The sequence below is a fragment of the Homarus americanus genome, unplaced genomic scaffold (genome assembly GCF_018991925.1).
Source record: "Homarus americanus isolate GMGI-L3 unplaced genomic scaffold, GMGI_Hamer_2.0 scaffold26711, whole genome shotgun sequence".
In the NCBI taxonomy this organism is placed as follows: Eukaryota; Metazoa; Arthropoda; class Malacostraca; order Decapoda; family Nephropidae; genus Homarus; species Homarus americanus.
The window spans coordinates 1-5,612 of NW_024750667.1; the positions used below are offsets into that span (position 1 = coordinate 1).

The 5,612-nt window shown below is 37.6% G+C and overlaps 1 long non-coding RNA gene across 1 annotated transcript; it reads right to left on the bottom strand.

Annotated features, from left to right (window-relative positions):
* Positions 1–62: 62 nt before the first annotated feature.
* LOC121854135 lies at positions 63–1,945 on the bottom strand. Its single transcript, XR_006086485.1, has 2 exons — positions 1,673–1,945; positions 63–1,012 (listed from the first exon to the last, which is right to left on the bottom strand). It is a non-coding gene; the product is annotated as an uncharacterized LOC121854135 (long non-coding RNA).
* Positions 1,946–5,612: the final 3,667 nt, after the last annotated feature.

The following is a 5,612-nucleotide window of genomic DNA, read 5'->3' on the forward strand; positions in this document are numbered from 1 at the left end:
AGGAGTTCACAACAAGGAACAGACAAACCCCCTAAACAGTTAGAATGATAATTAAAACAAAATTTAAATATTATATCTGACTCATAATGTGTCTGTATGTCTGTATGCTTACATTTTAAATCATATAGATGTAGTATTGCTGCCTAACGAGTGGTTACTATTACAAAGTTCTACCGGGTGGTGGCGATATTACATTAGGCAAATTATACAAATGTGAACGTAGCATGCATGTAACATTAGCATCATGGTGAACATATAGTGTGGAAGTTCTTCTATGTTGTAAGGCACCAATGTGCCACAGCGATGAAAGTCATCCTCATTACCAAGTTAATAAATATACAATATGTGATTGATTATAGCACTTTGTTATCATGCTAACAACATACATCTTTACAACACTGAATTGAAACTACAAACTATGATCTCTACTCCACAATATTAAAGCCAAACCATACATCTTTGTATTCTAAGTGTCCTCTAATGCATACAACTACAAACACAGGGTTAGTTATACCTCACTAATAACTGCAACTGCATATGTATTAAGTTAAACATGTTAATATGAAAATATACTAACTATTGTTAATTTACCTATTTATACTTAGATAAACTGTATCTTCGTGTTAATAAACACAAAGGTGAACAAGTCACCAATAAACCATTTTGAAGTTGAGTTACTGAAACTCTTGACCTTTACATAAAACAGAATGATGCTCATAGATGACAAATAAAAGAGTAGCTAAAATGTATCACGTTTATTAAAATGACACTATATTAGCTAACTTGCCTAAAAAAATAATTTTCATTCACAAATGATCAGAAAGTAAAGCCAAACATTCAGTATTTATTTAAATACAATTCAACAAGTGAGAGCGGACATGATTATGAAGGCATGAGGTGTACATGGATCCAAGTGTACAATCGACGCAGCTGAATATCTAAGACTTGATATTTGATACTGTTGATGCCATCCGTTTTGAATCTCTTTTTCCCACCACGTAAGAAGTAAACCCTGCAAAGATGGATGTTAAAGACTTTGTAGTAATTCAATAATTATATTGTTTTACGCATTTTCCGTTTCATTCTATAGTGACATCATTCGAACAACTGAACTAATGTTTTTACTTTATCTGTAAACTGAGTTACACGATTTTTAGTTTCCAGTTTACCTCTACCAAGAAGCAGGAAGGCTTCTATACATCTTCTACAATAATAGGATCATTGAGTACTTTTGTACATTTATCTTCTTTACTCTTACTCAAGTACACTATTTTCATCATTCACATGCATCCATATAACCCCAGTTATAAAAATCTTACAACCTGAATTTTATAGCACTAGTTGACCCTTTCAATTTTATTTATCTCTCTATATCAATACTCATCTTACCGGCTGAAGAACACAATAGTCTGGATTGAATTCAAGAAATTAGTATACATCATGGGCATACAATATTATGAGATGAATTCTACTTATCATATGATTCAGGTGTCATAAACACATAATACAATGAGTTGAACTCTACTGATCAGTATAATGCTACAAGCATAGTATACTGCGGCTTAAATTGTACTAATTATCATCTTACAAATATACACGGAATTTGATATCCCATAATGCATAATAACTCGTTAATTAGTAATTTTATAAATTTACAACATTTTCTACATACCTCTCTGAACTGGGTTTGTCTCTCTTGTGAGGCATCATGGTAAAACGACCAGTAATATTTGGGGAACGAGATATGAAGAGACCATGGTATATTAACCTGTTTGACATGTCATCGTCTTCTCCTCCCCAGCCCCAGAATTTGTTGCTGAAGCCGTTCACAGTTCGAAAATGATCTACTGTCAGGCCACGTACACCACCAAATAACATTTGATAGGGCAACCTGTAATGACACCATAAATCACAAGCAATCAGAGTTGTAAAGTAACTAAATAAAATTACTTGAATACTGCACTCAAATAGCATTTTTGGGCAATTACTTTCAAAAAGTACTTAATTTTTTTAGTAGATTTACTTTTACTTAAGTATGGTTTTCTTGTACTTTCACTCAATACAATTGAAAAAAAAGACTCGTTTCTCGTTACATGCAAACTAATAATGGCGTGAAGGTAACCTTCACGGTGAGGGGAGGCACTAAGCAGTCACCTACCTAGAGGTCTCGTGAGGTGAGGTGACGTCAGATCAGGTCAGGTGGCAGTGGCCATAACAACAAACATTCCCGTTAATCTTCTTGTGTTCATTAGCAGCGGATCTATTGGCCCATACAAGGCAGCCCCGTTTACACCCAAACCCTATCGCTCATATATCCGCCCATCCTACGAGCATATTTGAAGTTATCCAGCGTATTGGAGTTAATGATGAAGTTCGGTAACTTGTTTCACTCATCAACTACTCTATTTTCAAACCTAAATCTAAATTTGTCTAATTCAAAACCATTGCTACGAGTTCGCTCCTTTTTGGATAGTTTCAGTACCTTTGTTATCCCACAATTGTTTAGCCTTGACTTTCATTTATACAACTCCATCATATCGCCCTTCACTTTACGTCTCTCGAGGGAGTGCAAATTAAGGTGCTTTAACCTGTGTCTGTACTCAAGGATCCTAATGCCCGGGAATAGTCTTGACATCCTCCTCTGTATGCTTTCTAGATATTCGATATCCATTCTGTAGTACGATAACCAGAACTGAACCGCGTAATCCAAGTCTTGTAACTAACACTCCTTTGGGTCGTCAGACCTTTGTATTAGTATTGATTTATTTATAATGCTGTTTAGTATATATATATATATATATATATATATATATATATATATATATATATATATATATATATATATATATATATATATATATATATGTGTGTATATATCTATGTATAAATATATATGTTTATATATATATATATATATATATATATATATATATATATATGTATATATATGTAATATTCAGAAATTTCAGAGTAATTTCAAACGCTGCGCCATTGGCGATACTGAGTTTTCAAGGTCGTCGGAGGGAAGAGAGCGCTCCCCGCACATAGCGAGAGGTTGTGGAACTAGGCCTATATGATATTAAATGTAATTTGCCGAATTAATAATGATGCGATTCATGAAGTTAAGGGACTATTATTGAATTTGGAATTATTATAGATCGTTTATCAGTCTGAATAATGTTACGGGTGTCCCAAGGAGTTATTAGTTAGGCGGAAAATATGTCACGTAGGCCTAAGCTAACGCCTTGAGAGGGCGCGACGCTGGCTGGTCCTCAGTCACGTGGAGGCATTCGGTCCAGCAAGACGTCCCTGCGCGTCCGTCACAGAAATAGTCACGTGGCCTAGTCACCTGTGTTGCGCTATTGCAGTATAACAAGTAAGACTCACTCGATGTCAGACAGGGTTTAGATAGGGCAGTGATAAAGTTAACAAGAGCTAACAGTGAGTTCATTTCAGGGTTTCCGTCAGAACCCACTTGACTGCGAGAAATTGACTGCGAGAGTGATGACTGCGAGAGATTGACTGCCGTTTGAGACTGCCGTTGGTGATTGAGGATTGGCGATTGTCGCCGTTGGAACGATCAGTGTAGGCTTGTCACTGGTTAGCGGGGTAGCAAAGGATCTCTTGAATGGACGAGTGCTCCCGACAACTAAAACGACTCGGGACCAGCATCAGCATTGGGTGATCAGTTCTTACCACGTGGGTGCACAGCACCACGTGCCCTCGGTCAGCTAGAAGTATTACCTACTGGCCATGGTCACCTGCGGCCGTTCTCTCTTCCCGCCCATGGACGCACTGAGAGTACACTGAGGCAATCTGAGTAAATAAATGGTCACACCCTGAGACCAGGTGTCTAGGGGATACCTAGAGGAACATTTTATCTCCCTTATTACGGGTGTACGTTGAGTTGGGTGGAGCATGGTTCACGGGCATTGGTGGACCCAGTAACATCTCAATAATAGTGACAATATTTTTGTGGGTAGTTAATACCATTTTTCAGTTACTGATATTATCTTGACGTGTGTAGTAATAGTTCCTAAATGATTTTGATAGTATTGTTTTTTAAATGTTTGTGTCACTTAGTAGAACCAGAGTGATACTGTGATTTAATTCCTTTAATGCATCTAATTTTTCTTTATAATTCCGATCTCAGGTATAACCTGTGTTCCCCAGAGTAGTGGTTAAGTTAGGTTAGGAAGTGTGCATCTGTTGGGGTGATACAATTTTGTTGAAGCCCTTAAGGCCTATTCATTGTAGAGTTATTAATTTCTTATTTTTTTTATACCATTTTCTCAATGCTGGATATTATTTTGTTGAAAGCCCTTAAGGCCTGTTTCATGTGTGCAAGCAACATTTCTTAATACTTTAACTTATTGTTCTCTAATGAGGCATTGCCTGAGTTTCTAATAATTTCAATATCATGTATAACTTTTATTCCCCAGAGTAATATTTAAGTTCAGGTTAAGAGGTGGGCATATTGGTGTACCATTAGGGTGTGTCATAGGAGGGAAGATCAGCTAAAACTAATGGCCCATCACTTTTTTGGTAGATTTTAGTGTATATAAACAGAAAATAATTTCAGTTTCAATATTTTGCAACCTTTTGCTAGGTAAATTTTAGCGTGAAATTTATCGAAAATCTAACGTACAGCTGCATTAGTGCATTACAATTAAATAGTGAACATTGCTTTCTGACTTCATTCTTTAACAACCCAACTAACAATATTTTTTCTGTTTCAAATTCTGATGCATTTATAAGTTGATAATATTTGCGATGGCTGCTTGTGTCAGGACGAGGAACCAAAAATCCAGCCATCTCAGTCACTATCTTGGGTCTGGGAGAGAGCTCCTGAAGTCGGAGTTGCCTACATTGAGAGATGCTTTGGAATGCGGTGTTTTAATCAGGCAAATCAGTGAAAAAGAATAAAGAACTTACTGAAACAAAGACATTGCCATTGATATGACCAAGCTGTCTTGGCACAGTACACTCTGGCTAACGCTCAGTTCAAGCCTCCAGTCATAACAAAGTCAGAAGAAGATTATTAAAGAGACTGCTAGCCAGTTGGGAAAAGGCCGAAGATATCTCTCTTGGGAAGGCTTTGCGTGATTAAGGACCCCGGCTTTGTAACCGCTGGACCGGATATTTGACATAATTACTTGCAAGTGCTTGGTGTTCTCTGTCCTGAGTTTGGATGCGATCGTGACTGTAAATCGAAACCCTCTACCATTTGCAAGCGTGAACTGAAGATTCCTGTGATCGAACTGGCATTTGTCAAAGCACAGAGAGAGAAGACTGGCAATATAGGGGCTCTCATGATTTCTAGCCAAGATATTCCGGAGTCCAAGAGACAGGAGGCTGCCACAGAGAGACAGAAGAGGAGAAGAGTTGCCGAGGAAAAGAGACTTGAGAAGGCCCAGGGTGAGGTAAAAAAGGCTGATGATTGGAGTCAAGCTGATTCAGAGTTTAATGACTTCCCCATGGCTGATCCGAGTGCTGACCAGGAGAATGGTGACTTTGTCCACAACTGAAATAATGATCTCCCAAACCTTCAAACTTTAAGATTCGAAATAGGAAAGATATCCCGAGCATAGCTCTGGCCAGCATGCGACACC